This window comes from Microcebus murinus, chromosome X (assembly GCF_040939455.1).
Source record: "Microcebus murinus isolate Inina chromosome X, M.murinus_Inina_mat1.0, whole genome shotgun sequence".
Lineage (NCBI taxonomy): Eukaryota > Metazoa > Chordata > Mammalia > Primates > Cheirogaleidae > Microcebus > Microcebus murinus.
This window is the reverse complement of record NC_134136.1, coordinates 59,502,198-59,520,330: the sequence shown is the minus strand read 5'-3', so window position 1 is coordinate 59,520,330 and position 18,133 is coordinate 59,502,198.

Sequence of the window (18,133 nt, the reverse complement as noted above, 5' to 3'; positions counted from 1 at the left end):
GGCAAAAAGTAAGTGAAACAATCAGCTCTTCTGAGATCTCCTCTGAAGACCCCTAGATGAGGACCCCAGGAACCTGCCTGCTAGACAGCTTTGCTCTCTGGCAAACATTCCAGGAGCACCTTCTCACAGGCTCACTGTTCCCCTTGATCAGAAGTGACCCTGGGGTTCTGGAACTACTTGATTTAAGGTGGCACAGGCCACAGATCAGACAGCAGCATACCTGGCCTCAGTTGTACTGATAGAAAGCCATTGTAGGATGTCGCCAGAGCAATGACTGATCTCTTCCAACAAAAAGGGATTAGGGGGCCGGGCGCTGTGGCTCACGCCTGTAATCCTAGCTCTTGGGAGGCCGAGGCGGGCGGATTGCTCAAGGTCAGGAGTTCAAAACCAGCCTGAGCGAGACCCCGTCTCTACTATAAATAGAAAGAAATTAATTGGCCAACTGATATATATATAAAAAATTAGCAGGGCATGGTGGCGCATGCCTGTAGTCCCAGCTACTCGGGAGGCTGAGGCAGAAGGATCACTCAAGCCCAGGAGTTTGAGGTTGCTGTGAGCTAGGCTGACGCCACGGCACTCACTCTAGCCTGGACAACAAAGCGAGACTCTGTCTCAAAAAAAAAAAAAAAAAAAAAAAGGGATTAGGGGCAACAAACTCTCCTTCCTTCTCCGCTTCCAGAATTTTCTTCTTAGAATAATTGTGTTGACTATATAGAAATCGGACTAGTCACCACCATTTCCATGAACTATCCATTATTTATGCTTAGTTATCATGCCCTATAGAACCAAGTGTATATATACTGTTATGTGAGCCCGATGAACTCTGTTGTGAGATTGGATTTCAACACTAAACTGTTTAGCAGTCTTCGTAGATGGTCACTCTCCTACTACTGTCATCAGCCCAATGATCTTCAAATGTTAGAGAAGAAAGTGCTTGCTGGTTCTTGGCTCTCTTGAGTAATGGATGCTGTCCTGTAAGTAACTGGCACTCAAGGCAGATTTCTGAGTCTGAGAAATTTGTAACTTTCAAAAATACCAGTCAGGCCTCAGAAGGGAGGAAAAATGAGCCTTCATGCAGACCTATTTGAATAAAACATGACCAATTTGCACCTTTTTTGTGTGTTTTTACAGCTACCTAATTCACGGTACCAATGGCACTGGTTTATCGTGAAACGTGTAACTGCAACAGAGCAGCTGGGAGCCAATATAATAAAAAGGTGGATGTGAGTTTTCTGTGGCCAGCGAGGATTCACAGCTGAAACAGTCCTCCAAAAGGAAGGGGGCTCAGCTGGGGAGGTGTGGGGAAACGAAACTACTCTGTGCCTCTTCAGCCCAACTTGGGAAAAGAGAAAGTGCCAAGGAAAAAGAGTTTCAAGATTCTCACAGGGAGCCCGAAGCAGACCAAAGGATCAATAGGTTGGCTCTGAAGTCATTGTCCGAGGGCAAATGTCAGAACTTTGAAGATGAAGAGAAGTCATAGAACCGGGGCCGGTTCCATCCAACTCCTGACTGGATGTTGGCAGGTGGGGCCACCTTAGGCCAGCACTATGTCCCGGATGAGATGAATGGTGGTGGGGTGGGAGAGACCAGGGAAGGGGGAGCACGTAGGGGTAGCAGGCAAGGAAGCAGAGCCAAGTCTCAGATTTTTTGGTTACAACTTAATGGCATTCCCCTCAGCTGAGGTAAAGGGGTTCCTGTTAGAAGCAGATGAACAGCTCCTGGCATGTTTATACAGCTAGTGATTTTGTTGTCTAAGAAAGTTTCTGTTAATCAAATAGAGTATATTTTGTTCAGAGTTAGATCCTTTTGAAAATAAACATCTGATCGGATTTCACTAGAAATTCACTGTTGCCGTCTGTGGGGAATCTACTGGAGTTTTTCTTTCTTTAAATGCCACATCACATAGATTTTCTTTGGTGATTTTTATCCCTCCAAAAATCATTTCATTAAACAAGATATCCAAACCACAACCCCAAACCCATCACACTGAAAATTGTGGCCCTTTGTGCCTCTGGTGGTAGCTGGTGGGGTTCGTCGAAGCTTCAGGAACACATCATATTTGATCACCATTATTTCTCCTCCTAAAACTGGAGGTTTGGGCAGCTTGGAGTACCACATGCTTTCTTTAACATTTAAGGGCGTGCACAGTAATAGTAAATCCTGCCTCATGGACACAACTGATTTTAACTGTTTTTCTTTTTTGTATTCAAGGAAGAAAATTCAGCCCAAAGTTTCCAGAAGTTAAATAAATGGAGAGAAGCTGAGTTCCTACACGCACTTTTAAAATGTTTCAAAGGTTTTGACTACTGTAGAAATGCCCATGATACATTCCAGAATAAGACTGAAGGGGAAGAGTAACTATCTGAGTATGTTTGTGTTTTAACTAACAGCCCAAATGCTACTCGACAGAAACATTATAATGAAGTTAAGAATTAATGAAGTTTACTAATTAGCAATTAATAAAGTTCTCACAATGTGACACCTGACATTTAGTTCCATGACTTTTTTCTGGTTCCAGATGTTTTTTTTTTTTAATTATAAAAAGATCACCAGCCCCATAAATGATGCTCCTGTGTCTTTTGAATAGTCATTGTTGATGTGTGGGCATTTTTTCCAGTCTGTGAGTCATAGCAAAGATCACTTTTCTTATTCCTTTGATGTTTTCAGATACATTTACATTCAAATAAATCCACAGAATACCAGGAATGGCTACAGGAAGGGCCACTTCTTTGGAAATGTATTTCAGATGGTGACGTTTTAGCAAACGCTAACATACAAATCAATCCAGAGTAAGATGGAGCTTGGTTCAGCCTCATCTCCAGGCTTAGACATAAACATAGGGGCCACAGAATAACCGGCCCAACTGAAGCAATCCAAGTTCCAATACACAACAAATTAGTTTCACACCAAGGGAAAGGTCATTTCTTTAATCCATGTCTTCTGGGAATGTACACAAATGTCATTCTTCCCAACCTACGTAATTAAACAGTTTAACTGGTGTGGCCATTCACTGTTTATTTTCCCATTGGGTAATGGGGGGGACGTTAGCATCAGATGACAAGGGGAGAATATAGGCAGTAGCAAATGTGCTGGTGATTCTCTCTCTCTCTCTCTCTCTCTCTCTCTCTCTCTCTCTCTCACTCTCTCTCTCTCTTCAAGCTGTTTTCCTTCTCTCTAGGGAATCCAGGAAAGGCTTGGCTCAGACCTCCTAGAGTCTCTCTGCAGTGAGGACTGGCTGCTCCAACTTCACAATTTCCCTGCTGGTAAGGCCACTGGATTTAGTTTTATTACAATCACGATTACACCAACTTACAAAGTCAGGCAAGCGGCAGGCAGGCAGCCTCCTGCATGGGGCGTTATTTGGAGCTCAGCTGGGAGGTGTGGCACTCAGGCAGTAGGTTAAAAAGCAGCAGCACAGGATTGGAAGTTACACACACTAGGGTTACAGTCCTGGCTTTTGCACCCTGTGACCTTCGACAAATTTCCACACCTTTCTGAAGTTCATTTCTGCATCTCTAAAAATGGGCATAATAATAGTAGCTAAATTCACAGGATTGTTGTGAGGATGAAATGAGATAACACACATGAAGCATGAGAAGTACAGCTGTGGCAGGAAGTAAACAATAAATGGGAACTCTGTCTCCATCTGTATACAAAGGAAGACTCTAGTGGTGGATTTAGGGGAAGGGAGGGGCTGGAATTGGGATGTGGCTCGTGGAAGGACTTCTGGGGTGTCTGGCAAGCTTCAATTTGTGTCATGGGTGGTAGTTCCAAGGGCATTTGTCTTGTAGTAACTCGCCAAGCCATATGTTTGTTTTATGTGGTTTTCTGTACGTGATTTTTTTTTTTTTTTTTTTTAGTCAGAGTCTCACTCTGTTGCCAGGCTAGAGTGCTGTGGCGTCAGCCTAGCTCACAGCAACCTCAAACTCCTGGGCTCAAGTGATCCTCCTGCTTCAGTCTCCCCAGTAGCTGGGACTACAGGCATGCGCCACCATGCCTGGCTAATTTTTTCTATATATTTTTAGTTGGCCAATTAATTTCTTTCTATTTTTATTAGAGAAGGGGCCTCGCTCTTGCTCAGGCTGGTTTCAAACTCCTGACCTTGAGCGATCCGCCTGCCTAGGCCTCTCAGAGTGCTAGGATGACAGGTGTGAGCCACCGTGCCCTGCCTGAATTTTATTTTTTAATAAAAATATTACAATAAATAAAGAAATATTTATTCTAGGAAGGAAGGAAGACAGAAAGTAAGGGAAGGGAAAGGAAGAAAAGAAAGAAAGTAGCAAAGCACGGGGGAAGATGGGGGAAGGAAAAACACAGCAATGGAAAAGAGTCCCACCATGCCAGTGTCCTGAGGTCCAAGGGTTGCGCTGTGGCTTCCAGTCCAGGCCCAAGCAAGTAGCTGGCATTCAGAGTGTCCAGCCAGCTGTGAGCACACATGGCCCAAGACTCTCTGGGAGGCAGCATTATGCAGAGACCTCTCAGCAAGCAGCAAACTGAAGGCCAGGCTTGCAGGGTAGTGGTGACAAGGGCCAGACATGAGGAGAAGACTGGGTCACAGGAATGATGCAAGGACGTGGGCTGAGTTTCTCAGCAGCCTCCCTCTCCTCACTCCTGCCTGCCCTCCAGCCCAGGAACACAGATCACTTCCTGTGTTGCCAATGGAAAGGCCTCTTTTCACTCATCCTGTTCAAATTGGTCACTGCTGGCATTTTGTCACTACCCCTCCTCATTCCTCTTGCCACTCAGTGTCCTTTTCTCTGCCAGCCCCTTAAGTATCCCAGGGCTCAGCCCTAACCCCTCAGACCTCCTTTGCCCCCTCTCTCTAGTGCCCAGCCGCCCCTGCCTCCATGTCTGTGCGGGCCAGCTCCCTGCCTCCAGCTCTGGTCTCTACCTTAGGCCTCATGCTGATACGGAAAATGTCAGGCGCCGGGTCGCAGCCGCTTGCCGCCTGTGTCGCTCCGCATCTCCGAGGGCCAGCACTGTGTATGGCCACTTGGAGGGAGCGCTGCTGGGGCCAGGCCCGGTGGCAGAGAGCCAGCCGCCTGGGACCCTGCCTGCCGGAATGCCCCCAGGCCCTTGTGCTGCTGCCTGTTTCCGGCCACACTGCTTGCGTGATCCTGATTGGGTAATTTTTGAATCCCACTGTTTTTGATTGGATGTTAAAGCTTGTTGTTGATTGGATGTTAAAGCTTGATGTTGATTGGATGTTAAAGCTTGATGTTGATTGGATGCTTTTTGAGCCCTACCATGGGTATAAAAGCAGGAGGAGAACAAGGAAGGGGAGCAGAAGGGGCAGAAAGAGTCAGAAGATCAGAAGGCGCGAGGAGAGCTGTAACACTAGGTGTGTTGAGCCTGCTGTGGGAGAATAAAGGTTGTTCTCCGACTCTTTGTGTGCCGCTCAGTTCTTTCCCTGGTCAAGAGCTGTAACACTAGCTGTACACTTGCCGCAACAATGCTCTGTCTCTAACCATTTCATTTGGCCATCTCCACTTGGATGTCCACAGGCCCACAGGCTTAATATGTCCTCATGTTTTTTAGTCTTCATCTCATGCAACTTGCTGAGGGCCTCTGTCCCCACCTAAGGTGCTCGGTGCCTCACCTGGCTGTGAACTGCTCAGCATGCTGACCAGCTCTCACTCCACATTGCCAGGACTCTCTGCCACTACACTCAGCCCTGATCTTCAACTCCTTCCTCCTGTCACCATTCCATCCCCCCAGATGGTCTCTACCCTCCCAAAGCCCCATCTCTCATCTAGATGCGACTGACCCCACATTCATCTTGTAGAGTTCAGGACAGGTGGCACTCTTCTGATCCTGACCTTTGGATTCCTTTGAAAGGGACCTGCCCCTTTTTATACTAGGTACCCCATTGGTCCCATCCAATCCAAGTTCTAGCACCAACTGACATGCTTGGTATTCTTACTCCAGCCCTGTGATTAGGGACCAGACATCCATCCCATATAGAGGCACTCTCCCTGAGGTTATAGATCCCACTGAGACAGGCCACTACTACTGCCCTCCCACAAAAGGTTATGTGGGATACCATTCCATGTCTTCACTACCTCTTCAAGGTTTTCCTAGCACCTCAGAAAAAAAGACCTGAGACTTCTTTCTCTTTTTCTCACTGACACCTCCACTTAGAGGTCTAATAGCCTCCTTAAATTTGGATTGAATTTAAATTTGTCCTTAAATTTGTCGAATGGATCTATTTATTTATGCTTTCTCCACCATCTGTTCTGCCTAAATAAATGGCACCACCACCTACTTACTAACACAATCTGATCAAGGCATCATTCTTCCTTTTTGTAACAGTTTTATTGAGGTATAACTCATATGTCATACAATTAAATATTTTTAAATATACAATTTAGTGTGTTTTAGTATATTGACCAAGTTGTACAGCCATCAGCAGTATCTAAGTCCAGAACATTTTCATCAACCCCAAAAGAAGTTCTATACCCATTAGTAGTCACTTCCCATTGGCCCCTGCACCCCATCACCTGGCAACCACTAAGGTGATTTCTGTCTCTATATGGATTTGACTATTCTGAATATTTCATATTACTGTCATTCAACATGTGGCCTTTTATGTTTGGCTTCTTTCACTTAGCCATAATATTTTAGAGGTTGTAACACATATCAGTACTTCATTCTTTTGTATGACCTAGTAATATTCCATTGTATGAATACCAATTATTTTTTATCCATCCATCAGTTGATGGGCACTTGGATTGTTTCCACCTTTTGGCTATTGTGAATAGTGCTGCTATGAACATTTATATGCACATTTTTGTTTGAACACATGTTTTAAGTACTTTTGGGTATTTGCCTAGAAGAGGAATTGCAGGGTCATTTGGTAATTCTATGTTTAATTTATTGGGGAACCACTGAAGTGTTTTCTATGGTGGCTACATCATTTTACATTCCCACCAGCAATGTATGAGGGTTCTAATGTCTCCATATCTTGGCCAACACTTGTTATTTTCCATTTTTTCATTATATCCATCCTAGTGGGTGTGAAGTTTATCTCACTGTGGTTTTGATTTGCATTTCCCTAATGACTAATGATGGTGAGCATCTTTTCATGTGTTTGTTGGCCATTTGTATGTCCTCTTTAGAGTAGCCCTGATTCTTCATGAAACTCCTTTCTTGTTTTCTGGTTTTTCTCCTACCAGTCTCTTGCCCTCCTCCTTACTTCCCTTCTTCTTAATCTCCTTTATGGGCTCTTCCTGCTCTGCCCAATCCTCAAGTTTGATCTCCCTTATGGTTCTGTCTTAAGTGGTTTTTGTCCTCACTCCACACACTGTCTTTGGGTGATCTCATCTGCCCTATGGCTTCACCTCTGTCTCCAAGTTGGCAACTCCAGAATCATCCTCTTTAGCCCAGATTTCTTTCCTGGGCTCCAGGCCCATATATCGAGTTGCCTCCCAGATGGCTCCACTTGGGTGTCTCACAGCACCTCACACACTCAGCATGCCCAGACAGCGCTACGCCACTGCCACAAGTTCAGACCTACTCCTCTCCTACTTGGTCCCACAGGCCCCAAACTCTGGAGTCTTCTTTGGCTCTTCATTCCGTATTACTAATCAGTCCCAACAGCCTATATATTCTGCTTTGGATGCTTCTGAATAGACCATAAGCTTGACAAAGGCTTAAAACATTGAGTTATTTTCTGGACTGGCATTCTAGGTGATAAAAGACTCAAATGGCGCATGCTCATAAAACATTTTCAATCTGCCTAAGTACTTGACCTGCCTGTCATCTGCCTCCTAGGTCAGGTATGGGAGGTAGGGATGCAATTATTGGGTTCAATTTCACTTCCCTCCATGCCTACTATCTCTTACCTGGTCCATACCCTCATTATCTCTCACCCAGACTGCTACAAGACTCTCCTATTGGTCTCTGCTATAGGTTGGGTGTTTAGCCTTTTAAACTTCATCTTTATTTTTTTTTTTGAGACAGAGTCTCGCTTTGTTGCACAGGCTATAGTGAGTGCCGTGGCGTCAGCCTAGCTCACAGCAACCTCAAACTCCTGGGCTCAAGCAATCCTTCTGCCTCAGCCTCCAGAGTAGCTGGGACTACAGGCATGCACCACCACGCCCGGCTAATTTTATATATATATATTAGTTGGCCAATTAATTTCTTTCTATTTATAGTAGAGACGGGGTCTTGCTCTTGCTCAGGCTGGTTTCGAACTCCTGACCTCGAGCAATCCACCCGCCTCGGCCTCCCAGAGTGCTAGGATTACAGGCTTGAGCCACCGCGCCCGGCCTAAACTTCATCTTTAAATTTGATCCCCAGTGTTGATGGTAGAGCCTAATGGGAGGTGTTTGCATCATGGGGGTGGACCCTTCATGAATGGCTTGGTGCTGTCCTCCAGGTAATGAGTGAGTTCTCAGTCTATTACCGTGTTTCCCCGAAAATAAGACAGGGTCTTATATTTATTTTTCCCCAAGAAGACACCTTAGCTTATTTTCAGGGGATGTTTTATTTTTTTTAAAGTATGGTACAACAATCTACATTTGTTCAAATATAGTTAAGTCGTCGTCTTCTGAAACATCATCGTAACTCTCCAAACCCCAAATTCCATCCTGAATTTCTTGCGACTCTATTTCCTTTAGAACCATTGGCCCCAATCTCTCATGTCGAGCAGTAGAGCTCTCATGGGGCAGATGAGAAGGGCTGCTCGTCTTCTTTACCGCTCAGAGACGAAATGCATGTGTTGTGCAGATACGCTGCGTAGCCACGCCCATCACTAGGTCTTATTTTCGGGGTAGGGCTTATATTGCGCAAATGCTTAGAAATCCTGCTAGGGCTTATTTTATGGGTAGGTCTTATTTTCAGGGAAACATGGTAGTTCCCGTGAAAGCTGGTTGTTAAAAAGAGCCTGACACCTGTCTCCTTGTTTCTCTCTCTCGCTATGTGATCTCTCCACACACTGGCTCTCCTTCATCTTTGGCCTTGAGTGCTGGTGCCGTGCTTCTTGTATAGCTTTCAGAACCGTGAGCAAAATGAGTCTTTTCTTTACAAATTACTCAGTCTCAGGTGCTCCTATACTTTGGATGTTTGTCCTTCCAAACTTCACCTTTAATTTTTTTTTAGAAACAGGGTCTCACTCTGTCATTTATGTTGGAGTATAGTGGCACAATCATAGCTCATTGTATCCTCCAACTCCTGGCCTCAAGCAATGATCCTGCCTCAGCTTCCTGAGTCACTGGGACTATAGACATGCGCCACCACAGCCAGCTAATTTTTTAAATTACTTTTTGTAGAGATGGGATCTTGCTATGTTGCCCAGTCTGGTCTCAAACTCCTGGCATCAAGTGATCCTCCCATTTCAGCCTCCCAACATGCTGGAGTTATAAGCATGTGGTACTGTGCCCAACTGCAGCTATTCCTTTATAACATCACAAATGAACTAAGACAGTCTCCCTGCCTCCTATCTCTCCTATTCCTGAAATCTATTCTCTACACTGACAATAGGGGAACCTTCCAGAAGCACAGTTCTGGTTATATTGTGCCCATTGTTAAAACTCTTCAATGATTCCCCTTTGACTGTACCTGCAGGCTAAACTCTAAACTCATAGGTGAGTATTGAAGTCCCTTTGTGATCTGGCTGTATCTGTTCTTCCAGACTCTTTTCTTGTGCTTCTAGCTGTGCTGAACCCCCTACCATGCTGAGTACACAATAAACTGTGTTACCTTCTGACCCTTTGCTCATGCTCTTGTTTTGTCTGTCCAGGATGAGCCAGCCTTCCTTTCTTCCCTTCCTGCCCCATTCCCCCAACAACTGATGAACTTTTCTTTTCCAGATCAGTATAAATATAATCTCCATATTATCTCTCCATATTATCTCCATATTAATCTCCATATTATCATCTCTATAAGATCCAGTATAAATATAATCTCAAACCAAGTGTGGTTGCCCGAGCCTATAATCTCAGTGATTTGGGATGCTGAGGGTTGTACAAACCCAGCCTGGGAGTGCAAGGCCAGCCTGGGCCGCATTGCAAGACCCTGTCTCAAGAAAATGAAAAAAAGAATCAATATAATCTCTTCCTTGTGAACCTTTATTGAATTTTCCTGGGCAGAGGGAGTTACTCAGGTCCATTTATTTCAGCTGGCACATACTCAGCTCCATTGCTCGTCATGCAGAGTTCAGCACGAGGCTGCAATAATGGTGAGGTACACAGGCTCTGCCCTGAAGAGGCTCACAGTACAGTGGGGGAGGCCACATTAATAAAAAATGACAAGACAGTGTGGTAAGTGCTGTGATAGGGGTTTGTACAAAGGGCAACAGAAACACCTAGACGCGGGTCAATAAACCTGCCTGGAGGGGTCAGAAAAAAGGTACAGTGAAGGGATGAAATGTGGCCAGGGTGTCAAAAGAAATTGCCATATGAGATAGATGATGCAAAAGAAGGAGAGAGAGCTTTCGAAGGAAAATCCTGAGTTTGGTTGGGGACACGTTCAGCTTGAGGGAGCCGTGGAACATCGAGAAGGTGTTGAGTAGGCAGTAAGCAACACTTGGGTCTGGGGGGGTACTAAGGAACGCCTGTGAGCCGGCGATGCAGATGTGGGCGCGTGGGAGGGGGTGGACACCTCAGGAGTGGGGGCAGAGAGGGGTGGGGGTCGGCCGACCGCATGGCTGGCCCCTTTAGCGCAGGCTCACCTCTCACCCACTCTGCATGTAGCTCAACAACTAGGTTGAGTACAACTCAAAGGAGGAGATTAATGCTCGCTAGTGTCTGCATTTCTCTATCTCCCCAGAGCCTATTTACCACCTGGCATAGACTAGGTGCTCAATACCCGTTTGTTGAATATTTGGAAAATAGTCGCTGTGGTGAACTGAGCTGGGAGAGGGGTGTGTCAAGTGACTTCAGCTGTGGGAAAGCAGGGCCAGGAACTAATAAGATTATCGGTTATCTTCCATGATGCTAGTAAGTGTCTCAGAGCCTTTGGGATGGGACAAAGGTAGATTTAAAGGAAAGGGCTCAGTGGAGAGAAGAGGCATCAAGAAATAGAGGCGAAAGTTGCCTTCAGAAAGCTCTGCAGTTCCAGCATGGTGGCTCCTGCCCATAGTCCCAGCTACTCGGGAGGCTGAAGCAAGAGGATCGCTTGAGCCCAGGAGTTCGGGACTGCAGTGAGGTATGATGACACCACGGCATTCCAGCCTGGGCAGCAGAGAGAGTTGTTTGCAAAAAGCTTTGCAAACAACTAAAGTCAACACTGTTGCTTTATCACTAAGCTCATGTTGGGATAGGTTGTGATAGCCATCAGATCAGGGCTAGAGTAGGGCCCTGTATGTTTCTGGAAAAACATGATAAAATAGGATGCAGGGAAATAGCATATTTATTTTACTCTTAGCCATTAGTGTGCTGAAGTCGGGCAGGCAGGTGGCAGGGGATGACACCCAGAGGACCCAGGCCTCCCATGATTCCGTGGTCAACATTTGGTGATTGGGTCAGGAGAAGTCTAAGGAGAAAGTGTTATAGACCTTGCCCCAGAGCCTCTCCACTTACGTCCAGCCCACTGGACCACTGCTTTCACAGATGCACACTGTGGGAAACAAAGGGGTGCAGTGCCAGCCGGGTGAGGGCTGATGGGAACCAAATGTCTTCTCACTTGAGCTGACCCACCCAGGGGACAGCTCTTTTTATTTCAGTTAACATTTAGCTATAGTTGGCTTTATATCACATTTTATCCATTTACCCATCCTTCAATCCAGTCATCAATCAATCTTGTTTTCTTGGATTCATTTCAAAGTAAGCAAACTGTAGACATGAGTGCACTTCATCCCTAAACACTTCAGAACTCATATCATTAACTAGAGTGCAATATTTGTCTATTTTTTCTTTGAGGAAAAATTTACACGTTGGAAACGCACAAATCTTAAATTTGTCATTTGATGAATATACACATCAGTATAACACCAACTCCTATCATGGTGGGAAATTGGAGTTATGTCTGCTCCCCTTGGCTGACTCTTCTGTTGAATGTATTTTTTATTTTATTTTATTTTTTTGAGACAGAGTCTCACTTTGTTGCCCAGGCTAGAGTGAGTGCCGTGGCATCAGCCTAGCTCACAGCAACCTCAACTCCTGGGCTCAAGCAATCCTCCTGCCTCAGCCTCCCGAGTAGCTGGGACTACAGGCATGTGCCACCATGCCTGGCTAATTTTTGTATATATATTTTTAGTCAGTCAATTAATTTCTTTCTATTTTTAGTAGAGACAGGGGTCTTGCTCTTGCTCAGGCTGGTTTCGAACTCCTGACCTCGAGCAATCCACCCGCCTCGGCCTCCCAGAGTGCTAGGATTACAGGCGTGAGCCACTGTGCCCGGCCACACAATGGGTTCTGTCTTAGAAAAAACTGAAGGCTGAAGCGTGTGTAAGGTCAGCAAGCAAGGCTCTCCTTCTCTCCGCACAGACTCAGCAAGTCCCAAGCTACACATAGATGCCCTCACCCTGGCCAACTATTCATAGTTTTAGCAATGCCCTACTCCCAGTCTGAGTGAACCAAATGGGTCAGATGCCACAGCCAAGAGCAGGGAACCTCTCCTCCGTAGTGGCACTGACCCACAAAACAAATGCTGATTGTAGTCACACACAATTATCAAAAGTGACTTCTGTTGAGAGTGGCTGCTTTTTAAGGACGGGTAAAGTATTGAGGCCCTATTACTACCTTTAAGCAACACACATTAGACAATAAAGAAAGTGGACCATGGGCCGGGTGCAGTGTAATCCTAGCACTCTGGGAGGCCAAGGCGGGAGGATTGCTTGAGGTCAGGAGTTCGAAACCAGCCTGAGCAAGAGTGAGACCCCGACTCTACTATAAATAGAAAGAAATTAATTGGCCAACTAATATATATAGAAAAAATTAGCCGGGCATGGTGGCGCATGCCTGTAGTCCCAGCTACTCGGGAGGCTGAGGCAGGAGGATTGCTTGAGTCCAGGAGTTTGAGGTTGCTGTGAGCTAGGCTGACGCCACGGCACTCTAGCCTGCATAACAGAGTGAGATTCTGTCTCAAAAAAAAAAAAAAAAAAGAAAGTAGACCATGATAGTTGATTAACAGTGCATTCTATTTTACAAATATGCTCCATTCCTTCTGGTGGCTATTTAAGAGACGGAGGCCATGTAAGAGAGTGGAAATGGGGGTACAGAAATGAAAACAGTTGTGAGGAAAAAGTAAGATAGAAGGTGACTGAAAAAAGATAGAGAGGGAAGAGAGACAGTGGTTACGCAAAAAGGGAGGACTGAGAGAAAGAAAGAAAACAAATGAAAAATAGAAGGGTAAATGAAGGCCTGGTGCGGTGGCTCACACCTGTAATTGTAGTACTCTGGGAGGCCTAGGTGGGAGGATTGTTTGAGCTCAGAAGTTCGAGACCAACCTGAGCAACAATGAGACCCCGTCTCTACTAAAAATAGAAAGGAATGAGCTGAACAACAAAAAATATATCGAAAAAATTGGCTGGGCATGGTGGCACATGCCTGTAGTCCCAGATACTTGGGAGGCTGAAGCAAGAGGATCACTTGAGCCCAGGAGTTTGAGGCTGCAGTGAGCTATGATGATACCCCTGCACTCTAGCGTGGGCAACAGAGAGAAACCCTATCTAAAAAAAAAAAAAAAAAAAAAAAAAAAAAAAAAAAAAAAAAAAGGTTAAGTATAGGAGAGAAAGGGGAAATAGAAAGATACAAAGAGGAAAAGAGAGAGAGGATAAAACAGAAAATCAGAGTCTTAGCCAGGCTAACACCACAATTTTTATTAAGTGGGAAACTGAGGCTCAGAGAGGGGAACAGATTTAGCCAAAGTTTTGCTGCTCATTAATGCTTGATCTGAGGCTAGAACTCAGGTCTCCAGACTCCCAAACGAGGCTGTATAGACTTCCTGGACAAGTCCTAACATCATTTATTCAGGCCTGAAGTTGCACTTCAGGCCTGAATTTAGAGAAGTTCTGATAAGTCAGAATTTAGAGAAGAAAGCAGAAAGCCCTAGACCCCACCAGACCAAGCCCAGGCAATTGTGAGGCAGAGCACAATCAGAGGGAGCAGCCTCAGGTCCATGAAGTACTGAAGAACAGCGAGGTGCCTAGAAGTGGCTTCCTGGAGTCACTAGGTTTACCCAGGCAAATAGATACAGCCCCTGAGGTTGCCGGAGGATTCCCTCAGCCGGAGGAGGAACCTAACCCACAAGCTGGAAATCTGTTCCTCCTGACAGCAGATCTACCTGTCCACCCCCAGTTCCAAGCACAGAGGCAGAAATCAGAAAACGCCAGAGGTTCCTGGGAAATCGGAGGCAAGATGGGTCAAGTCTCCCCTACCCCATTCTGACCCCTGGCTCACTCTGAGCTGGGCTGTCTGCTCTGCCAACTCCAGGCTCAGAGACAGATCCAGGCCAACTTCGTGTTTGTTTTTCTGTCGGGGCCCCTCCAGCCTGATTGCTCTAGAAAGTATTTTGTGGTTGCCCCAAAGTACTTGGCAATTCACTAGAAAGCCAGCCTTACCTGTTCCCCTCCCACAGATTCACAACGTTTTGACTGAACTTTGCCACGGCTAGATATAATTAGGCACCAAACCAGAGGTTACTGAAGCAGGCCACATGGCTACATGTATACCCACATGCATGTGTCGAAAATGCTTTTGATCCACAAATCTGATATAGAAAGGCTGCTTATGATGAACTTTCTTTAAAAGCCCTCTTCTAAGGAGCATTTATCTTCTTCAGGGATAAATCTGGATTTAATTCCCACTCAGCCTCATGAAACCATATAAGCAAGTTCCTGCAGTCTCCTATTGTTCTGGTCTAAGAAGTCAGTCCCAACCGGGCTTAGTGTGGGACGATCCGGGGAGGCCTTTGTAAAGGTGTTTTAAAGGGTCATCTGACAAAGCAGAAGCGCTGTAAATAAGCGTTAAAATCTCCTAAGTGGCAGAAACATCTGAGCACAAGTCTAGTATAGTGACTAGCTCATGATAACATGCTCAATAAATATTTGCCAAGCGGGCTGTAAGGATTCCTTGATGTGAATCAGCTCAACATCATTTTGCTAAAACCCAGAGAGAGGAAGTGACTTGTCCAGGGTCACACCGCTGGTCAGTGACAGAGCCTTCACTAGGTCATGAGTCGTTCATACAAAAGAGGAGTTTAAAAGGCCAAGATCCTTCTAAAATCATAGTCCCTTAGAATTGTCAAAGTGATAAGGATTTGATGACAGTCAACATAGCCTCTCTAAAGCCTTGGTTCCTGCAACAGTTCTCAATGTGACACACTTTCTATTCATCATCATCATCAGCCTCCACTGGATTCATCAAAATCCCTCTGACAGATGCCCAGAGGTGGGTGCCAGCCTGTGGAGGGGACAGCCCATGCCAGTGCAGGGACATGATGGCTCCATTGTTTCTTCCTTTAAACATTATTAGAATGTGTTGGCTGTTTTAGCGGTCACGTGGCACTCTCCACCCTTATTTGCCCTGAGGTCAGCCCAAATTCCCAAGGTCTTTTTCGTATGAACTATTATCAACCTGGGTCTCCCTCATCTGGTCTTTGCACAACTGAATACTTGTAAATTATGTGGAACACATTGTGTGTGTCCACTTTCAAAATTCTACTTACTGAAGTAAAATATCATCAAATTCTTCTAGGCCCGAAAGCCTAGATCTAAATGTTGAACCTTGAGTGCGATGTTCTTCCTCATTAACATTTTTCTACCTGATATATTTTGATCTACACAAAAATTTTAATAGGGATAATTTCTATAAACCAGGGGAGCTTAGTAGCTTAAAAGGTAGCACGTGCGTATTGGGGAGACTTGTGTGCCAGGCACTGGGAAGTGCTTTATATACATTATCTCATTCCCTCTGATAGAGGTAGTATTGTTATCCCTAGTTTATAGACAAAGAAACTGAGGCTCGAGAGATTCCACTGTTATTAAGGGGTAGAGCCAACATTTGATTCCACCGTTATTAAGGGGTAGAGCCAACATTCTAACTCTAAAGGCCATGTTCTTTCCTTCATGCTAGTGGTTCTTAACCTTGGCTGCACATTAGAATCACCTGGGGAGCTTTAAAGCCTCCCAACACCCAGGCCCCATCCCAGGCCAATTAAAGCAGAGTCCCTGGAGGTGAGGGCTGGGTATGAGTAGGTTTTAAAAGCTCCCCAGATGATTCTAATACACAGCAGTAAAACCACTACTTTATACCATGCTATTTCCTAGATACATTCGTCTGGCATAGATATAAATGCAACTATTAGGCTCTTTATATTTTTAGCACTGGTTGCTTCAAAAAGCGAGACTGAAATTATTTAAGGCACTAACATCAAACAAATGGTGATGGAGAGACCCCCAACCTGCTGCTCCCTGTTCTGTTGAGGGAGGTGAGGGCAGCCCCTCCATTGTAACTTTTTTTTTTTTTTTTTGTGAGACAGAGTACACTTTGTTGCTCAGGCTAGAGTGAGTGCCATGGCATCAGCCTAGCTCACAGCAACCTCAAACTCCTGGGCTCAAGCAACCCTGCTGCCTCAGTCTCCCGAGTAGCTGGGACTACAGGCGTGCGCCACCATGCCCGGCTAATTTTTTTCTATATATATTAGTCGGCCAATTAATTTCTTTCTATTTATAGTAGTAGACGGGGTCTCGCTCTTGCTCAGGCTGGTTTCGAACTCCTGACCTTGAGCAATCCTCCCGCCTTGGCCTCCCAGAGTGCTAGGATTACAGGCGTGAGCCACCATACTCGGCCTCCATTCTAACTTTTATACCTGGAAACTTTCGCAGCTCAGTTCCCTGAATCAGCTCTAGGAAGCAGGCCTGGCCTAATTGGTGAACTACAGGTGGGTCCTATACATTCTTAGCTTCGTTCCTTTGACTTATTATGACAAAAGTCGGAGGATATTTTCCTTCTGAGCAGGCTGTGCAAGATGGTGGCTGAGAAGTTTGCCTGGAGAATTGAGACTCTGTGTAGGTTTCTTCCTGTATTCCTCTGGCTGGTCCTCATATGGGAGAGCTCCTTACAAAATGGCTTAACAATTAGGAGCGGACATGATGGAACTGAGAAAATAATTTGTATATTAGCAGGAGGTGCAAATCCCCAAAGAACCCGTTGAAAAAGTCAGAAACTCCAAGTCAATGGGAACTTGTAAAACCTAGCACTGCGAGAACAAAGGGCCCCAGCCATATGGAATAGCTTATCAGAGGCAGGGCAACGAAGCCCACGTGAGAACAGCCTGGGCTCCAGAGAGAGACACCTAGATCTGTTCAAGGAGAAGTCAGGAAGTGTCGGGGATGGTGAAAGAGCTGAAAGATGTGATTAAAGTAAATCCCCCAAAGATGGGAAAGTTAGGCTAAATGGCTTCTTCCTGTTCTTAATATGCTTTCTATTTCTCCTGGAGGCAGGCAGGGGCACTCTGGGTAACTTGCTTATTGCCAATGGCTCCCTGTCCTTCCTCCAAGGCTGGAGTGAATTCTTTCGTCTGCAAATCCTGGATGTATGCTTCCCCTCCTATAAGCAGTAAGGGCTCTGTGTGAATAAAATGTATATCTCTTAGAAACCATAATATGATGGCAGAATCAAAAAGAGCCTCTCCTCAGAGCTTCCCCAGAGCTTGAGCAGTCAGAGCCAGTGAGTAGAAAGGGCGTGGCAGGGGCTGTTCCCACAGACAGATCAAGTGCTGAGGAGGGTGAAAGCAGTTAGATACCTAATCTAGGCTGAATACACATGGTCCCTTAGAGTATGGAAGAAAAATGGGACTAGGTGGCTCACCCTTCCTTCCTTCCTTCCTTCCTTCCTTCCTTCCTTCCTTCCTTCCTTCCTTCCTTCCTTCCTTCCTTCCTTCCTTCCTTCCTTCCCTCCGTCCTTCCTTTCAGCCTTGAAGGAGCCAGGTAATCCAATCCCCACAGACCTCCATGCCTCCTCACTTTGCAGGGGCAGACACCACCTAAGAGAGTCTTAGAAGATAAACATAATGTGTCAACACACTCAAAATGTTTCCCTCACATGGAACCCATCTCAGGCTTCTTTCTAACACTGAAGCCATGCGACATTTCCATGGGAAGAAAGTCTCAAAATAGCAAGTAATAAACCGAGCCAGGGAGCCGGATGCAGCTCTGCCCTGTGCCAGCCCTCAGCCCCGCTCCTCTCCA